Source organism: Phocoena phocoena, chromosome 13 (genome assembly GCF_963924675.1).
Source record: "Phocoena phocoena chromosome 13, mPhoPho1.1, whole genome shotgun sequence".
Lineage (NCBI taxonomy): Eukaryota > Metazoa > Chordata > Mammalia > Artiodactyla > Phocoenidae > Phocoena > Phocoena phocoena.
Window position 1 is genome coordinate 67,311,294 of NC_089231.1, and position 21,071 is coordinate 67,332,364.

The 21,071-nt window shown below is 49.6% G+C and overlaps 1 pseudogene; it reads left to right on the plus strand.

The window, feature by feature from the left end:
- Window positions 1-10,207: 10,207 nt before the first annotated feature.
- LOC136132618 (SEC14-like protein 3) lies at window positions 10,208-19,251 on the plus strand (annotated as a pseudogene).
- The last annotated feature ends 1,820 nt before the right edge of the window (window positions 19,252-21,071 follow it).

Here is a 21,071-nt window from a genome sequence, read left to right on the forward strand (position 1 = left end):
AGGGCTCTTGGGCGGTGCTCTCTGATGTTTACGATTTCTTTGTGAACAACTGTGTGTACACATTTGATAATTATTAATAAAACCATTTTATAAGGCACATTACAAAACAGCCGTGTTGTTTGTCAGGAAAGAATGGCAGAATCTTGGCAGGAGGCCACAGATCAAAACTTACTCAGAATGAGGTGGTTGGAAATACCCAGGCCTCACTTGTCCAGAGGAACGGAGGTGGGGCTTCCCGGTCCCAGCACATCTTCTGGGATGGAAAGCCCCACAATCTTCTGGTGGCGGGAGAGGGGGGGATGTAGGTGAGGGACCTATAGGGGTTTTTTCAATGCAGTTGGAAAGGCTCTCCTGCCCCCCAAATTTCCACCCCAGTCCAGCTCACCTTCCAAGAGTCTAGGTTGGAGAGGACACCACTGTGGGACAGTCACGGCTTCACCAGAGTTCCATGGCACAGCATTCCACAGTTTGCACAGCCCCTTTACATGCAACCCTGAAGGAGATGGGAATTATAGCCCCATTTTACAGGTCCAGTAACCAGAAAGGATGGGCTTGCCTAGTCGTGCCCTTGTCCTGGAGTTGAAGGCAGGCTAGGTGAGCAGCCCAATAATAACCATAAAAGCCAACACTATTGATTGCTTACCATGTGCCAGGTGGTGGGTCACGTACCTTGTTGGCCTCTTCTAACCATCCCATTAACCTTATAAGAAGGGAATGTTATTAGCCCCAATTTACAGATGAGAAATCTGAGACTCAAGCTCACATAGCACATTTGAGAGAAAGCCAAGATTCAAACCCAGTTACCCAAGCCGGTGTTTCAGCACCATACATTTTTTAACTATTTGAGAATTATTTTCTCAATGTTGGGAGAGGAATTACAGCTGCTTGGCAGTTTGTTTGCAATCACCCCCAGACTCAGCCTCCCCCACAGTAGTCTTGGGCACTCCATGTTGCTCAAGAATGGCAATGAAATCAGAGACCAGTTTGGCATGAAGAACTTGGAACACTGCATGCCCTTAGGGTACACCCTGGTCTTGTGAGAAAGGGTGTGCTAGCTCCAGCCCTGGACAGTGTACAAGCTTCTCCACTTTGCAGCCTCCTTAATAATCCTCCCCCATGCTCCTATCACCATAGCAACCCATTCCTATGGTAAGCAACAAGGGCATCTTGGCAGAAAACAAGGGGAAAGCTTCATAACAATGGATTTGGCAATGATTTCTTGAAAATGACACCAAACACAAGAAACAATAACAAAGTAAGCAATAGATGAATTGGACTTCATCAAAATTTAAGACTTTTGTGATTTAAAGGACCTATCAACAGAGTGAAAAGGCAACCCACAAAATGAGAGAAAATATTTGTAAATCGTATATCTGATGAGATTAAAATCCAGAATATATAAAGGACTCCTACAAGTCAATAATAACAACAACAACAGCAACAAAAACTCATTTAAAAATGAGTAAAGGGGACTTCCCTGGCAGTCCAGTGGTTAAGACTACACGTTTCCACAGCAGGGGGCACAGGTTCCATCCCTGGTCGGGGAACTGAGATCCTGTGTGCTGTGCTGTGTGGCCAAAAAAAAAAGGGCTTCCGTGGTGGTGCAGTGGTTAAGAATCCACCTGCCAATGCAGGGGACATGGGTTCAAGCCCTGGTCTGGGAAGAGCCCACGTGCTGCAGAGCAACTAAGCCCGTGCGCCACAACTACTGAGCCTGCACTCTTAGAGCCCACGCCACAACTACTGAAGCCCGTGTGCCTAGAGCTCGTGCTCTGCAACAAGAGAAGCCACCGCAGTGAGAAGCCCGTGCGCCGCAAGGAAGAGCAGCCCCCGCTCACCGCAACTAGAGAAAGCCCACGGGCAGCAATGAAAACCCAATGCAGCCAAAAATAAATTTAAAAATTAAAAAAAAACAATAAAAATGGGTAAAGGACTTAAATAGACGTTTCTCCAAAGAAGATATACAAGTGGGCAACAGCACATGAAAAGATGCTGAACATTACTAATTATCAGGAAAATCAAATCAAACCCACAATGAGACACCACCTCACACCCCTGAGGAGGGCTATTACCAAACAACAGAAAATAGTAAGCATTGGTGAGGACGTGAAGAAACTGGAACCCTTGTGCATGGCTACTGGGAATGTAAAATGGTGCATCCACTATGTAAAACAATATGCTAGTTCCACAGAAAAATTGAACATAGAATTACCTTATGATCCAGAAATTCTACTTTTGGGTATATACCCAAAAGAACTGAAAGCAGGGACTTGAACAGATATTTGTATACCAATGTTCATAACAGTTTTATTCATAATAGTTAAAAGATGGAAACAACCGAAGTACCATTAACAAATGAATGGATATGGACTAATCAAAATAAGCCACATGCAAATGGACAAATGTTGCAGGATTGTACTTACAAGAAGTACCTAGAGTAGTCAAATTCATAGAGACAGAAAGTAGGATGGTGGTTGCCAGTGTTACTGGCCCTTTCTAGTCGGGCCCCAACAGGGGTCCCTCTACCTGGTGTCATTTGAGCCAAAAGACTGAGACCGAGTTTGGTTGTGAAGCAAAGGAAAGCTTCGTTCTTTGATCAAAGAATGGAGAGGTGTGAGCTTACTCTAGAGTCCTCTCCATCAGGCCCTCCCCAATAGGCCCTCAGCGGCGCTGCTTTATAGGGCTCTCGTCAGTGGGAAGGGGGCGGGGTTTTCACGGGTCTGGCGCAGGCGTGTTGCTCACGGCTCCAGACCGCCGTGCTGCGCGTAGCATCTCTGCGCACGGGCCCCTGCCGCCATCTTGAATTGAGTGTTGCGTGCAGCACTTCTGCACGTGGCCCACCGAGCTGAGGTGTCCGTGCAGCCATTTTGCACCAGGAACTCTGGTCTGAAGTGCCGGCTGCACGGCCTCTGCAGGCGGCCCCCTGTGAACGAGTGAAACGAGACTAAGCACACAGGAAAAGAAGAAAAAAGGTTAGACTTTATTTTATTACCCAGATTCTATTTTTATTTCCCGAGAATTGTTCATGGGCTTTGCCGGTGACACCAGGGGCTTGCGGGGAGGGAGAAATGGGAAGTTACTGTTTAACGGGTACAGAGTTTCCATTTGGGAAGATGAAAAAGTTCTGGAGCTGGATGGTGGTGATGGTTGCACAGCAATGTGAATCTACTTAATGGCACTGAACTGTACTTTTAAAAATGTCAGTTTTTTGTTTTTGTTTTTTGCGGTACGCGGGCCTCTCACTGTTGTGGCCTCTCCCGTTGTGGAGCACAGGCTCCGGACACGCAGGCTCAGTGGCCATGGCTCGCAGGCCCAGCCGCTCCGCGGCATGTGAGATCCTCCCGGACCGGGGCACGAACCCGTGTTCCCTGCATCAGCAGGCGTACTCCCAACCACTGCGCCACCAGGGAAGCCCCTAAAAATGTCAAATTTTATGTTAGGAATATTTTACCACAATTTTTTTAAAAAGTTAAAAATAACCAAAGACCTAAATGTAAGAGCTAAAACGTAAAACTCTCAGAAGAAAACATGGAGGTAAATCTGAAACAGGAAGGAAGGGATCAGGGCACAACCTTTAAAAGAATGACTTAGCCATTGTGGATACGACGTTAACTGGTTAGAACTGACTAGGCCCAAGCTGGCAGAAGATTCGACTTCCAGTTGACCTTGAGCCTCATTATGTGCTCATTGTAAATATTAGCATACGCTAAACAACATGCTCACAGGGCATGACAGTTCCAAGGCCAAAAAGTGGGTGGTGGCCCAATTCCTGGAAATCTCCGCCCTTCTCCAAAATCATTGGAAAAATCCTCCCACTCATTAGCCTATGAAATTTCCCAGACCATAAAAACTAAGCACTGCATATTTCAGGGCCACTTTCAATCCTTTCTGTCTATGGAATGTGTATCTCCCAGGGCCTCTCACCTTCTGAGAGGGTCCACACTCTGTGTGTCTCTTTTTTTTCTAATTTATTTATTTATTTATTTATTTATTTTGGCTGCGTTGGGTCTTCGTTGCTGCACGCGGGCTTTCTCTAGTTGTGGCGAGCGGGGTTTACTCTTCGTTGTGATGCGCAGGCTTCTCATTGCAGTGGCTTTTCTTGTTGCAGAGCACGGGCTTTAGGATCACGAGCTTCAGTAGTTGTGGCACACGGGCTCAGTAGTTGTGGCTCACGGGCTTAGTAGTTGTGGCTCACGGGCTTAGTTGCTCCATGGCATGTGGGATATTCCCGGACCAGGGCTCGAACCCGTGTCCCTTGCATTGGCAGGCAGATTCTTAACCACTGTGCCACCAGGAAAGTACCTGTGTGTCTCTTTTTGAATTACGGTTTTCTCTGGGTATATGCCCAGTAGTGGGATTGCTGGGTCATATGGTAATTCTATGTTTAGTTTTTTAAGGAACCTCCGTACTGTTCTCCATAGTGGCTGTATCAATGTACATTCCTACCAACAGTGCAAGAGGGTTCCTTTTTCTCCATGTGTCTCTCTCAATTAACCTACTTCTTACCTATTGCTTTGCCTCTCACTGAATTCCTTCTGCGCTGAGGCAGAGAGAACCTGAGCTTCATTAGGTCCTAAGACCAGGCGTGTGATTTCAGTTAAAAGATAAGTGGGTTTGAGTCCCAGCCCATGGGTTCAAGTCCCAATCTTAGTTTTAGCTGGGTTTGAATACCATCTGAGGTGTGATTGAGTTCAAGTCCCAATCTGATCTGAGTTGTGCTGTTTCAGCCAATCTGAGACCAGGTGTGAGGTTTCAAGTCTACGTGACCTTGGATTTGGCAGTGCTTTTTCAGATATGACACCAGAAGCATAAGCAATAAAAGAAAAAGTAGATAAGTCAGCCTTCATCAAAATTTAGAACTTTTGTGTATCACAGGACACTGAAGAAAGTGAAAAGACAACCCACAGAATAGAAGAAATTTTCAAATTATATATCTGATAAGGGATTAAAATCCAGAATACATAGAGAATTCTTACATGTCAACAATAAAAAGACAACCCAATTTAAAATTAGGTGAAGACATTTTAAAATTTTGAATAGATGTTTTTCCCAGAAGATATACAGATGGCCAATAAGCTCATGAAGGGATGCTCAAGAGCTTTAGTCATTAGAGAAATGCAGTTCAAAACCACAATGAGATACCACGTGACACCCACTAGGATGGCTCTAATAGCAAAATAAGAAAACAGAAAAGGAGCCCTCACACATTGTTAGGGAGTATATAAAATGATGCAGCCACTTTGGAAGACAGTTTGCCAGTTTCTCAAAAGGTTGAACATAGAATTACTATCTGAGCCACTAATTCCACTCCTAAAGATACACCCAAGAGAAGTGAAAACATGTTTTTACAAAAACTTGTACAGGGCTTCCCTGGTGGCGCAGTGGTTGAGAGTCCGCCTGCCGATGCAGGGGACATGGGTTTGTGCCCCGGTCCGGGAAGATCCCACATGCCGCGGAGCGGCTGGGCCTGTGAGCCATGGCTGCTGAACCTGCATGTCCAGAGCCTGTGCTCTGCAACGGGAGAGGCCACAACAGTGAGAGGCCCGCGTACCACAAAAAAAAAAAAAAAACTTGTACAAAAACTTTTCATAGCAGCATTATTCATAATAGCCAAAAAAGTGTAAATAACCCAAATGTCCATCCACTGATGAATGGGTAAACAAAATGTGGTATATTTATGCAAAAGAATATTATTCAGCCATAAAAAGGAATGACATACTGGTACCTGCTACAACATGGATGAACCTTGTATACATTATGCTAAGTTAAAGAAGCCAGTCACAAAAGATCACATACCGCATGTGATTCGCTTTCTATGAAATATCCAGAATAAGAAAATCTATAGAGATGGAAAATAGCTTAGTAGTTGCCAGAGGCAAGAGCAGGGGTGCAGGAAATGGGGAATGACTGCTAAAGGGTACAGCGGTTTTCGGGGGGTAATGAAAATGTCCTGCAGTTAAGCAGTGGTGTTGGTTGCACAACTTTGTAAATATACTAAAAATCACTGAATTGTACACTTTAAGAATGGTGAACTTACGATATGTGAATTATACCATATTTTAATTTTAAAAGGAGATGAAACTGCCCAAGGGTAAAAGAGGGAAGGCAGGCGGTCCCAGGGCGCAGCTGAGATCATCACTGGGGCTCCGACAAGGCGCCCCTCCCCACCTCCCATCCCCGCAATTCCCCTCTCCTGTCGGCCACCCCACCTCATCTCACTGTGCCCTGAACCCCACTCCCACTTGCCTCGTCCCAGCCACGTTTGCCCCATGGTGAGGCTCCCTCACCCCCGGGGCCCCCTCTGTAGTCACCCAGCTGGTTCTGGTAGGACGGCATTTCACATTTCCTAGTAACCAACCCCCAGAAAGGAGGGGTTCCTGGGTGTGGACTGGGTGGCCCCGTCTATCCCCCTGAGGTTGTTTGCTGGTGTCCTGGTTGTAGCCATGGTCCCCTGAGAGCCTGACAAACTAGGACTTGGAGAAGACCGAAACGGTGGGTGGGGATGGGGGTGGTTCTCCTCTGCCGAGGCCTTTGTTTCAAGGGAGGGAAATGAATTCTCCTGGCCTCAAAATACCCTGCAGTCCGAGGTGGGTGGATCCAGGCTTCCTAACACACAATGGATCTTAGACCTTTTATCGAGCACTTACTGTCTTCTAGGCACAGTGTTAAGCCCTCCGGGGGAAGGCACATCTGGGCAGTGGCTCCACTACAGGTTCCAGAGTCAGACAGGCTTGGGTTCAAATCCTGGCTTCCCATTTCCTGGCTGTGTGACTTCAGAAAAGTTTCTTTATCTCTCTGACCTTTCATATCTTTGACTGTAAAATGGAGATACCCCTACCTGTTTCCAAATGGTTTGATACCAATGTAATGTTCTCAGCACAGAGGAAATGCTCAACAAATGGGAGACTGTGAGTTCCGTGCAGGCAGGGACCCAATCCATCTTGTTTACTGTAACATCCTCAGCTCTGCCCTCCTTGTGCTTTTCACTTGCCCACCTCCACACCTTGGCCCATGCCGCCCCCTCCACTTGGGATGCCTTTTCCTCTACCCCAATCTCCACTAATCGACATCCTCCTTTTCTTCAAGGTCTGGCTCAATGCCACTTACATCCCATTGGGGTGACTTCTGTGCCTGGGTCCTCTCCCTGATTAAGGTGGAGGCCCCCAGAGCTGAGACTGTGGGATGGCCTCCAGTGTGACAGCAGAGTGGTTAATTGCATGGGCTTAGCTCTGGATAAGATACTTAACTTCTCTCTACCTCAGTTTGCTTGTCTGTAAAATGGGCTTAATAATGGTTAGCTAATCCCAGGGGGGCTCTGAGGTTTAAATGAGGTGATGCTTTGGTTTTTTTTGGCCTCACCATGAGGCATGTAGGATCTTAGTTCCCCAACTAGGGATTGAACCTGCATCCCCTGCAGTGGAAGTGCAGAGTCTTAACCACTGGACCACCAGGGAAATCCCATTGTTTTCTTTTCTTTTCTTTTCTTTTTGGCTATGCTGTGTGGCATGCAGGATCTTAGTTCCCCAACCAGGGATCAAACCCGTGCCCCCTGCATTGGGAGTGGGGAGTCTTAAGCATTGAACCACCAGGGAAGTTCCACAAGGTGATGCACTTAGAGTGGGGCCTGGCATGTAGTAAGCCTTCAATAAATGCAGATCTGTGCTAATATGGTAGCCACAAGCCACATGGGGCAATCTATTATAAAATTAATCAAAATTTAATTTATTTAAAACTTGAGTTCCTCAGTCTCACTAACCACATTTCACATGTGACAACTGGCTACCAGTGATGTCCAGTAGGACACAGCCCAGATACAGAACATTTCCATCACTGCAGAAAGTTCCATTAAAGGGGCTTCCCTGGTGGTGCAGTGGTTAAGAATTCACCTGCCAATTGAGGGGACATGGGTTCGAGCCCTGGTCTGGGAAGATCCCACATGCCGCGGAGCAACTAAGCCTATGTACTACAACTACTGAGCCTATGCTCTAGAGCCCGCATGCCACAACTACTGAAGCCTGCGTGCCTAGAGCCTGTGCTCCACAAGAGAAGCCACCGCAATGAGAAGCCCACGCACCGCAACAGAGTAGCCCCTGCTCGCCACAACTAGAGAAAGCCCCTGCGCAGCAATGAAGACCCAATGCAGCCAAAAATAAATAAATAAATAAATGGAAGTTCCATTAGATAGCACTATTTTTTTTTTTTTTTTTTTTTTTTTTTTGCGGTACGCGGGCCTCTCACTGTTGTGGCCTCTCCCGTTGCGGAGCACAGGCTCCGGATGTGCAGGCTCAGCGGCCATGGCTCACGGGCCCAGCCGCTCCACGGCACGTGGGATCCTCCTGGACCGGGGCACGAACCCGTGTCCCCTGCATCGGCAGGCGGACTCTCAACCACTGCGCCACCAGGGAAGCCCAGATAGCACTATTGATGGTGATGATAATGAAGATAACGATAATGATGCCGTGGGCACACAGTATGTGCTCTGTGTCTGTTTGTGGTCTGGGTCAGGAGAAGCACTTAGGGGTATCTCTGAAGGCTCAGAACTCCTGGGAGGACCTCAACTCCTATTCCTGGCCCTGCCTGCCCAGCCTCTGATATCCCCCGAGGTAACTGGGGCCCCTCACGTTAGAGGGATTAGGGCGAGAAAGGTGACTGGTGAAAAACAGGCAGGATTAGGGGCTAATGAGAGGGCAGTGGAGGAGCCGAATCTCTGCATGCTGCCCACCTGGCAGGAAGTGGGTGTAGGTGGCAGCTGTGGGCTTTGCAGAAAGAGGCTGGAATGTGAAGTGGGGCGGGACCGGGGTGTGGAGAGGTACCTAACTGCTCCTGAGTGCACGTGGTAGGCACCCTGGTTGGAGGGAGATCACCAAAGACAGCCCCCCTTCTCCTTCTGGACCCAATTCTGTCAGGGCCTAGAGCAAGGAGGTGTCAGCACTAACCCACATCAGCGTAAAGAGGTCCCAAGACAGCCCAGGGGTGAGGACCAGGAATGCCCTGGGGGTAGGGGACCTGGAACAGCACTGGGAAGAGGGGCTTGAGTTAGCCCAGCTGTTGGGTCCGAGGCTAGACCAGGGGAAACTTTCAGCCCATGTGGACCCCCTCAAGGCCTGGAAGATGCGGCCATGTGGCTGTACTGTGGTCCCAAGCAGATGCACTCCTGGTTTCCTTATAGACAGTCATTGACAATGTGGCCTCTGCCCTCTCGGAGCTTCTGACAGCTGGAGAATCCCTTAGACATGCATGACCCTTGACAGTCTATATCTCAAAGGGCAGGGAAACCTGTGCTTCCCTCATCACCTGGCACAAGTGGTGGACGCCCCTCACTGATCAGATGTTTAAAATCCCAAGAAGCACCCTTACCGCCCCAAGGGCATCAACATGCCCCACCTCTCCCTTAGGACCCAGGGGATGCGAGGTCCTGGACAAGGACCCTTGTGTCCCCATGACCTCTGCGATGAGAAGGGAGGGCAGCAGGGTTGGGGGAAACTCAACCCTTCCCCGTATTGAAGGTGAGGGACCAGCACCACAGGATAGAATTTGAAAGACAGGAAAAGCAGCATCAGCCCTGTGGGGAAAAAAAACCTTTAGCAAGGACACCTTTCGAGTTCCATTTTTCTGCCCCAGCCTGTCTCCTCTTGAATATGGACATTTGTTGCAAAAAGACATGAGCCTCCCATCCCGACAAAGTGAATGAACTGTTTACTAGACTAAGTCCCTGACTCCTAGCCATCACAGCTGGGTGAGGGTGATGTTTGCAGAACCGTAGATGCGGGGTCTCTTCCTTAGTGAGATGGGGAGACTGAGGGTCGGAGAGAAGGGGTGCCTGCAGGGAGCAGTCCTCACTCCCCCTGAGATCCCGCCTTCCCTGGAGGCCTGGGGAGCACTGAGGAGGCTTCTACAGGTACCTAGCCTGGACTCCCATGCCATGGGAAGCCAGCCTCATTTCCTCCCAGCCTCTTCCACCTGGCAGGGGACCTCTGACACGCCCTCCCGTGTACACCTGCCTCCCCCACCCCAAACTATCCCACAGCCAAGCACGGGACCTCACTTAATCCCAATTATGTAATGTGCAACCCAACAGCTGGCCAAGAAGGAGGCGCCTGGAGCCACGCCCAGGAGTGGGGGCAAAAGGCTCCGCTTGGTCAGGACCACAGACCAGACTTGGCCTCTGCCTGCAGTGGCCTCCACTCCTCCAGCCTCACCCAGCACCATGAGTGGCCGAGTCGGAGACCTGAGCCCCGAGCAGGCAGAGACCCTGGCCAAGGTGAGAGCCAGGGGAAAAGGGCTGAGAGGAGGAGGGAGGGTGGTGGCCGGAACACTGCCCCACTCTGTTGGTTCAGCATGTCCTTGACATTGTCTCTTTGTCATCACCTCACCCAGGGTCAGGTCTCCCAGTGCCTGGTGACATCAGCCCTGTCCAGGGCAGAGATTGAGGGAACAGCACCACTTCCTGGCAATAGTGTGGGTACCAGATGAAGCCTGACTTCTCATCCAGGAGCCAGACCCAGAGACCTTTACCTGACATGCCCCTCCCCACCTCCCCTTAGGTGGGAGCTGAAGATGGTCTGCCCTCTGACTCTGTTCCCTTTCACTCCCCAGGACCCTGACAGATGACCTGTCTGTAAGAGCTGAGAGATGGAGCAGAGTGTGTTGTCATCACCACGGTCAATGGGGAAGAGGACACATAATCACTAACAATGTTTTTGTAGAAAATGGGATGGAAAAAAAGACAGAAGCCTTGGTGGACTAACACATGAAAAGAACTAAGAATACATTCATACTCCAATCTACTTACCCACCCATCCACCCATTTATCTTTTCTTCCATCCATCCTTCTACTCCCACGCACCCGTCTGTCTACTCACACACCCATCTCTCCTTCTGTCCATCCACTATTCATTGATTTGTCCTTCCTTTTTTCCCATCCATTCTTTCTTCTTTCTGTTTACTCACGCATGTATCCTTCCTCCCATTCACCTACCCATCCATCCACCCACCCATCCTCGATCACTGTGGGCCAGACTGCACTGGAAGAGAAGGAGGATAGACGAAAACAATCACTGAGTCTGGGGCAAAGGCTCAGTGTGAAAACCTCTTCAATCAACGTCTCTCTTCCCAGTTCCGAGAAAATGTGTTGCCTGCCCTGCCCAACCCAGATGACTATTTCCTTCTGCGCTGGCTCTGAGGTGAGGGCAGAGGTGGGGGAGGTCACGGTGAGGGGGAAGTGAGAGGGCCCTTGTCCCAGCTGCTCCAGAAGGACCCAAGGCTCTCAGGATCCGACCATACCACCTTGCTTCACATGTTCAGGTGCAGGAGAGGGGAGGGGACAGGAAAGGGAGGTCCCACCCAGACCCCCAGTGCCCTCCATAGCCCCCCACTGCCCAGGACCAGGGCAAGATGACTGCAAGGCAACCTCTTTCCCACCCCATGCCTTCTTTCCATCTTCTCACAGCTCAGAATTTCGACCTGCAGAAATCAGAGGCCATGTTCCACAAGGTGAGACCCATCCCCCTCTCTGGAAATTTGGCGAGGGGCTTTGTGGGGGCAATCCCTGCCTCCAGCCCCTACCTCCAGCCCCTCCTCAGGGGTGCTGGGAGCCCAGTGAGACCTTACCACTCAACTCCCTTTCAGTACATGGAGTTCCGGAAGACCATGGACATTGACCACATACTGATTGGCAGCCCCCCGAGGTGAGCCAACACCCACACAGCCCCCAGTCTCTTATAGACTTACCACCCGAGCAGTCTCTGGATCATCGGGACCACGAGTGGAGGGTAGCAAAGACCATTAGTGTGCAGGCACCTCTCCTATAACAATTATGACTATTTCCTGGGGGCTTATGAGGTCCAAGCGTAAGTTAAGACTTTATCTGCATGATCTCATTTAATCCTCACAACCCCGTGAAGTGGGTACTGTTGTCCCCATTGTACACATGAGGACACTGAAGCCCAGCAATGATTAAGCAGCCCACCCAAAGTCCCACAGCCCCAAGGTGGAGCTGGGATTTGAGCTCAAGCTTGTCTGTCCTCCAAATCCAGGCTCTTCACCACCAGAGTTAGCTCGTGGCTCTGAACCCTCACCCCTAGGGCCTTGGTCAAAGCATCCTGTCTAGGTGGGAAAGAAACTTAGCTCACCAAGAAGTTGGGGAGAAGAGTCCCACCCCCGGCGTCTTAGTAGAGCAGTGGTCCTAGTTTCACTTGTGGAGCACAAGCTCTGAGTCAGGCACTGTGTGATCTTGGGGACTTTCCCCAACAGACGAGAGGGAATGGGGCTCAGATAGGTGGCATCACTTGCTCAAGGATGCACAGGAGGGAAGCAGTAGCATCTGTTTTTGAACCAGGTCTGTGACCTTCAGAATCCATGTTCTTCATCACTAAGCCCAGCTCCTTTCCATGGAAAGGGACACGGGAGACATTGGGGGCAGAACTAAGGAGCCCAGAGGCCTCAAGCAGGCGTGGCTGAGACCTGCCTTGGCCATGTACCTGCTGTGAGCAAGACCTCCTCCTGCAAGCCCCTCAGTTTTCTTACCTGGACAGTAGAGCCGCCCTCCATTAGAGGGACAGTGCTTGTACCACGGTGTGTGTTGGCTCAGGCCACCCACGGCAGCCTGGTCTGGGTATCTCTGGGAGGTGCATGATGCCAAGTTTGTGTGTTTGTCCATGCCCAGGTGATCCAGAAGTACATGCCTGGGGCCCTGTGTGGCTGTGACCATGACGGCTGCCCTGTGTGGTATGACATCATCGGGCCACTTGACCCCAAGGGCCTGCTTTTCTCTGTCACCAAGCAGGACCTGCTCAAGACCAAGATGAGGGACTGTGAGCACGTCCTGCACAAGTGTGACCTGCAGACAGAGCGGGTGAGGCTGCCAGGGGACTTGGTCCCAGGAACACACCTGTGCTTTCTGCTGTCACAGTCAGAGGGCTCTGTGGTCAGACACCAGCTCTGCCGCTTCCCAGATGGGTGTACTGGTTTTCCACCTTGGAAAGTGGTAACTTTGGTGGTGGTAACTTTGCCACCTTGGAAAGTTACCTCACCTCCCTGAGCCTGTTTCCTCACCTATAGAACAGGGACAATAATAATGGTCGCAAAGATTAAATTAGATAATGCAAGTATATGGCTGGCATACAGGGCCTGATTCGTATTTCTCAGAATGCTATTAGCTACTGTTATTCCCTCGGAGTCTTTGCCCCTGTTGTTCCTCTGTCTGGATAGCCCAACCTCCAGCACACACACTTCCCTCCCACACTTCCCTTGGCTCTCTCCTATCTATCTTTCAGGTCTCAAACTGTCACTTTCTCTGAGGCCCCCATCTGGGTTAACGTGTGTTCCCACAGCTCCCATGTTGTCCAGCTCTCACTTCAGGACCATGGGGATCTGGTTGCTTGTCAATCTCCCCAACCAACCTGTAAACTCTTTAAGGACAAGAACTCTGGATTATTGAGCTACATGCTATACTTATAGTGTCTGGCTCAAAATAGGTACTTAATAAATATTAGTTGGACAAATGGAGGAATGAATGGCTGAATAAACAGCAGTATGAAGGGATGGATGGGTGAACTGATGAGTGGGTGGGTCAGTTAATGGGTGGATGGATAGACATGATGGGTGGATGGTGGATGGATGGGTAGTAAATGCATTCACTGTTTTGTCCACTCATTCATCTGAGGGTAAAGTAGGAATATGGGAGAAGCCCTGAAGGGTCATGTGCTGGGGTCACCATCTCCCAAGTTCTGAGCCTGTACCTTGATCCTTGCTCTCATCCTCACAGCTGGGGAGGAAGATTGAGACCATCGTGATGATATTTGACTGTGAAGGCCTGGGGCTGAAGCACTTCTGGAAACCCCTGGTGGAAGTGTACCAGGAGGTGGGGAAAGGCCCCTGGGCACCCCTGCTTGCTTTAACGACGAGCTTGGCCTGCTGTGACCTTGCTGCTAACTCAGAGCCAGGATCTGGTAAAAGGTGGTGGTCTTCCTGGGCCCCATCACTGCAGCTCAGGACCCAAAGATATGTTGGCTGGAAGATCCCACAGAACAGGCCTCAGGGACAACACTGTACTGAGTCCATAGGGGCCAGCTTCAGACAAACCCCGCCCAGCCCTGTCATCCCTAGCTCTGTGACTCAGGCAAGTTGCTTTATCCTTCCATGCTTTATTTTCCTCACTTACAAAATGGGGATACTGATTGCACTTCAAAGGGATGAAGGGATATTTCAGTGAGTTGTTATGTAAAGTGTATACACAAGTGCTTGGCAAATAGCGTTTAATAAACAGTAAACGTTTTACTTACTATTACATAAATTATTATTATATACTACTGTTGTTATAACATTTGCTCTAAAAATGATTATTGTTATGTAATTACTATTAGGTTATGGTTGCAATAGTCTGGGGTGAGATTTCTTCCAGGGGCCATGGAGGTGATGGAAAGAAGGGAAACCCTCCACAGCCCTCTGAATCCTCCAGAGGGGAGGTTGCAAAGGGAATGGGGGTAGGAGAAGAAGAGGTGTGGGCTCTCATGGGGTCTTTCTTGGTTCCACAGTTCTTTGGCCTCCTTGAAGAGAATTACCCAGAGACCCTGAAGTTCATGCTCGTTGTGAAAGGTGTGTGGCAGGTGACTTCACTCCCCTGTGCCTCCAATTCCTTATCTGCACCCTGGGGACAATACTAGTGCCTTTTTCCCTGGATAGCAGTGAGGCAGGTTGGTTGTTTGGCTGCATGCAAATCAGAGTGCCTGAAACAGAGTAACTTCTCCATAAATGGTAACTTCTGTGGTTGGCTTTACTGCAAGAAGAGGCAGCTCCCACCTCAGTTCTTCCAGGAATCCCCCCTCACCTTTCCCACCCATGTTGATCTCTCCCTCCTCAAACTGCCTCTGGCACTGGCAGCTGGTGCAGCCCAGTCTGGCCTTTCCTGTCAACTGCTTTCTGGGGCCTCCAGTTGTCTTGTGTGTATTCATCCTGTTTCCCTTGGGTTGTCTGCTCCTTGAAGGCAGGGCCTCTGATTCTCCACTTCTGTTGTATCCCTCACAGGCCTGGGGCCAGGTGGAAACTCAATAGGTATTTGGGTGGTTGTTGTTTGGGTGGGTGGGTGGATAGAAAGATGGATATACGTTTGATGAGTGACTGGTTGATTCATTGCTTAGTTTTTGTCTGTTTGACTGGCCAGTTGTTTAGCTGGCTGGTTGACTGGTGGTTAGTTGGATATCTGGTTGTCTGGTTGGATAGTTGTTAGCTTGGTAGACTGAGTGACTAGTTAGCATTTTGATTGCCTATGTGGGTGAGTGGCTAGTTGGCAGATTGGTTAGTTGGTTGGCTGATTTGTTGCTTGGCTGTATCTTGGATGGTTGATTGCTGGTTTGAATGGTTGACTGACTGGAAGAGGCGGTTGGTTGGGCAGTTAGCTGGTTGTTTAATTAGCTGATTGGTTTACTGATTGGCTGACATGTTGATTGGTTGTTTGACTATTTGGTAGGTTGGCTGTTTGATTGGTAGGCTGATTGATGGGTTGGTGAGAAGGTGAATTGATTGGCTATTTTTTGGCTGGTTTGCTGGCTGTTTGATACATTGGATGCTTGATTGGGTGGTTGGTTAGTTGGCTGCTTGTTGTTTTAGTTGACCGATTGGTTGGATGGTTTGTCAGGTGCAGGGCATTGGAACTTGCCAAGGTAACTCATTATTCCTCCACATTGTTGGCTATGACTGTTATGGAGAGAGTGGCCCGGTGGAATTATCTTTTCCCCATTATACTTGCTTATATCTCTCCAGCCACCAAACTGTTCCCTGTGGGATACAACCTCATGAAGCCCTTCTTGAGTGAGGACACTCACAGGAAAATTATCGTGTTGGGAAATAAGTAATTCCAGCTCCATCCCCTAAACTCTAGGTATGAACTTTGGAGTAAGTTTGGTCCATCACCCCCTCCAGAGATCCACACATCACTTAAAGTCAGAGGCTCCTCCTTCTCAAAGATGAAATGGGTCTTACACTATAGAGTCTATCCTGTTACCTCTGTCTTACTCCCTGCCATACCTCTTTGGTGACTAAAACCTCCACATCTTTCTCCTTTTCAACCTCTGGGCTATGGGCATCAGTTTCTTTTCAACACTCATCGCCTCAGTGCTTCTAAAGGCAATTTGGGCTGAAGAGGATGAGGAAGAAGAGCAGGAAGAGGAGAAGTGATTCAGAGAAGGAATGCTCAATAAGGAGGGACTGGATAAGTAAATAACAATGCATCCATTTGATGAATGATTGGGCAGCCATGAAAAGTGATTTGATGTCATGGGAAATGTCATTAAGTTAAAAGAAAAATAGATTATAAAGTAGTGTGGATAGTATGGTCTTATTTTTATAAAAACAAGAATATATTTCTAGAAGGAAATACAACAAAATAATTTGTGGTTAGCAAGAAATCAGGTGGTTTATAATTTTTTTATACATTTCTAAACTTTTAGAATTATATGTATTACCTTTATAAGTGGGCAAAAAAATATTTTAATGATAGAAAAAAAGAAATAGAGAAGAGAAATAGTTCTTAAACTCAACCGGTGACCCTGAGCTTGGAGGATAACATCTCGTAATCAGAATGGTCAGATCATCAAATCAGGAGATCTGAGGATCCAGGGGGATGGGGATGAATCTAACAAATCCCTGTCTTCTCTCCCTTTCTGATACCTGAGTCTCTGCCTCTGCCTAGATCCACTGGGGTAGGGAGCTGGGTGGATCACAAGGTAGCCCCCAAATCCTGGAGCAGTGTGGGTAACTGCCACACTCCAGACCCACGTCCAGGCCTCTGCCCCATTTGGTGGCGCACAGGGTTCTGTCCGTTTGGCTGTGAGATGCCAGGCATTATGGTCTTCCTTCTCATCCCACTGGTATCTCCCATGGCCACAGCAGGGGATAACTTGAATTGGTTATAGGTCTGGGGCCATGGTGACACCCCAGGATCCAGAACACTAAAGCTTTGCATAGGGCATGAAGAACAATAATGGGCAGCAGAGCGGGGGAGGTCCTTTCAAAGACCCAGGGCTGTCCCTCTCCACCCAGAGGTCTGACTTGTGTATGCCACTTGCACACAGTGTGGCCCCTGACATGGTCCTTGACCTCATTAGGCTCCTTGAAACAATTAGACAACTCTAATCGTGACTGCTTATGACTGGGAGACCCTCAAAAATGTGCAAACCCATCAGCCAGGGAAAACATGTTTCCATAGCAACACAATGCTGGAAGACATTTCTGCAGCCTAAGGCCTGGGGGCCTAGGGAATGGGCCCTGGCAGCCTAGCTCCTGTAGGGCTTCTCCCCAAGGTCAGGTCCTCCTGGTAAGAGGGGGGCTGATGGGTCCCCTCCATGCTCAATAGTCCCCCTTCAACCCCTCTCCCCACAGACAGCTGGAAGGCAGGTTTGCTAAAACTCATGAGTCCTGAAGAACTGCCTGCCCAGTTTGGGGGGACCCTGACCGACCCAGATGGGAACCCCAAATATTTAAGGTATGAAGAGCCCCAGAACAGGGGAGGGTAGAGGAGTAGAGCTCGGTTCCTTTCTCACCCTCTCATTCATTCCACAAATGTCTATGGAGAAACCCCTGTGAGCCAGGTATTGAGTTAGTCCCAGCCCTGCCCTGTCAGAGCCCTCAGCAACTGTGCAGGCAAACAAGAAATGGGGAAATTTTTGACCCAGAGGGATGAGCTGGGAGGGGAAGTTCCCAGAAGAGGCCCTGATTGAGGATGGAGGGACACAGGAGGCTTCCCAGGGTGGGGGGGATGGGTAGGGGAGGACAGGATGAGCAGGATACTTCCAGGAGATGGGGAAATATCTCAGGCAGGAGAAACAGCATGAACAATGCAAGAGGTGGGGAGCAAGCCCATCTTGCTCTGTGTCTGCAAATCACCTATGGTGGGGAGATCCCCAAGTCCATGTACGTGCAGGACCAGGTGAAGACTCAGTACGAGCACTTGGTGCAGATCAGCCGCAGCTCCTCGCACCGGGTGGAGTATGAGATCCTGTTCCCAGGCTGTGTCCTCAGGTAAGGAACAGGCCACCAACCCACCCCTGGCTGGGCCCTAGCCCCTCAGGGACCCTTCAGCCTGAGCAGTGACCTGTTCCCCTCTTTCCCCCAATACAGGTGGCAGTTCTCATCTGACGGTGAAGACATTGGCTTCGGGGTTTTCCTGAAGACCATGATGGGGGAGTGGCAGTGGGCTGGGTTGATGACGGAGGTGTAGCTCAACCAGCGCTACAGCGCCCACCTGATGCCTGAGGATGGGAGACTCACCTGCACGGAAGCTGGTGTCTGTAAGTCTGCCCTGGCTGGGCCCCAGCCCTGGAAGGTTGGAGCCACCTGTGCCATGGTTTATAGGAAGAAATAGAGGGGTAGTGACCACTCCCCCACCAAGGAACATACACCCTAGGTCAGTGCCATTCATCCATACAGTCACTCTTTCGGTTCACACTTGAGAGCACCTATCGTGTGCCAGAAGGGGCTGAGAGCTCTCAGGCCGCAGGACACAGGCAAGGGACAATAGGGCAGTGACATTCCCCAGGAGGAAACTGGGCCTCTGAGAGGTAAATCATCTTGTCCAGAGGCACACAGCTGAGTGTGGTACCAGGGTCCCACTTCAGCCTCGTGGTAGCTGCATAACCCTGAGCAAAAGTCTTACTGAGCGCAGGTTTGCTCACCTGTGAAGCAGAGGCTACAACTCCTACCTCTCGGGTGCCTGTAATGAGGCAGAAGGCATGCACAGGCCTCGCCCTGCACCCCACTTCATCAAGGGGCCTGGGAGGCCTCTGATGTTCTGAAATGCCCCCCTCGCATACCTATCATGTGACTGTCCAGGTGTGGACACAATGGGAGGCAGTGGCTATTGTTCTCATTGCCAGTTGGTGCAACTAAAGCCAGGCTGGGCACATGCCAGGAGGAGGTCAATTTCTGTTTACAGGCCCTGCTCAGGAATGGCAGTTCCCATGGGGAAGGGAACAGCAGTCGGGGGAACTTGGTCCAGCTTGGCAAACACAACAGGTGGGAACACAGCCTGTTCTCCTCCATGGCCAGGGTGCAGGGAGTGTGTGAAGCCAGGCCAAACTACCCGTCTGTCCATCTATCCCCCCAGATGTCCTGCGCTTTGACAATACCTATAGCTTTGTCCACACCAAGAAGGTCAGCTTCACAGTGTAGGTGCTGCTTCTGGATGAGGGCATGCAGAAATAAGACAAGGAGCTCACCCCTGTCTGGGCAGCTCCCTCATTTCCAAGAGACCCCTGACTGCTTTCGGCCTATATATCCTACTCTTCCCCCAGAAATTGCTCAGTAGTCCTCTTGACTCTGTGACACTAGTAAGTAAAGAAACGGCTGCCTTGGGGAAAATGCATATGCTGTGGTCAGATCAGGAAAGGTACGTGAGGCACAGCTTTGGAGAATGCCGAGGTTGCAGAAAAGGAAGAAACAAGGGTAAGAACAAGTGGATGTCCCTGAAACCCAAAAAATAGGAAAACGAGTCTCCTAGCCTTTGTCCTCACTTCTGAGGCATTTGTGTGCATGAATTTTTTTCTCCATGAGTTATCAGCAACCTGGGTTGGATATGTATCTAAATTCTTTTTACTGCTACTCCTTATATAGTATATGCTAAATATATACTTGTGAAGTTGAATGGAGGTAGGGAGCAAGTGATTCATGGGTGTGCAAATAAGAAGTACCAGGGGAGATTTCAGCACCTTGGACAGGGACAGAGCCCTGGAGGGGATGGACTCTCTTGGAGACCCAGGTGACCCAGCCCCTAGACCTATGGCAGTGGCTGCCCCCTCGGGTAGGTAGGAGCTGCCTTGAGAAGGCTTTGTCTGACTCAGCACACAGCTTCCCCAACCCATCTCTACCACCCTCACCGCCTTCCCTTGCAACTCACAGCTTATGTTTTAAGCAATTAAAGGCACTTTCCTAGAAGCAAAGGAAGTCACATCTGGCTCTAGCTGCTGCCTGGCGATAATTAAAAAAAAAAAAACCACAGCTGTCATTCGTTGAGTGCTCTCTATGTACCAAACACAGTGCCAAGTGCTTTATGAGTTCAGCCCATTTCACACGCCTACCCTGAGGCCACCTATCACGGTCACCTATGCATAAGGAAACCAAGGCTCAGAGAGGTGAAGTCACTCACCCAACATCATACAACTCTTTTTTTTTCTTTTTCTTTTTTTTTTGGCTGTGCCACACAGCTTGTAGGATCTTAGTTCCCTGACCAGGGATCGAACCCATGCCCTCTTAAGTGGCAGATCCAAGACCTGTTTTTTTTTTTCACTCCAAAGACATTGCTCTTAATTGCCCTATAATACTGCTTCCTAAGACCCTACTTTTACAGAGAAGGAGAGAAGGAATGACTTGTTTGTCCTAGATCGTCCAGTGGAAGTGTCTTGGATGCCACCCTCTCCAGTCTCAGTTTGTGGGCAGAGGAGGTGTTATGCCCATTGGGCAGCTGGAACAATGGAGACCCACAATGCTAATTAAGCAGCTCCTCCAAGGAAACTCACAGCAGAGGGGGCAGGGCTTGTGCTTCAAAGCCCAGCATCTGGTCCACTGTTCATATGGTCTCTGAGAAGCATGGCCTCTTGCCATCCACCAAGACCCTGGGTGACTAGAGGAGACACCAGGGCCCCAGGATGTTCTCGCTCCAGGGACATGGCCTCAGGGATGCGGAGCTGCTGGCTTGAGCCCCAGGTCCTGACACATCTCTTGACAGGAGGAGTCGAATTACACAGAGCCTGTGGATGGTTGGGAACCAAAGGACTTGAAGTTCCTTGGGAATGAGCTGAGGGTTGAGCCCCCTGCGGTGAGCTTACCCATGGGCAGAACAGGAGGCCTGACTCTTAGACTAATCAAGCTAATGTTCAACAGCAGCTAGTACTTTCCATCTGCACTTATGGACACATTTTATAGATGAAAAACAGCTCACAAAATGCACTGGCCTTGTTTCCTTCAGCCCATGGGTGGCAGAAATAGGACTGGAGCTAAAGGCACCCTCCTCCCACCACTAATTCACGTTACTGCAGCAACTTGCCAGAACAGGACCAGACTGCCGACTCTCTGAGCTGGGG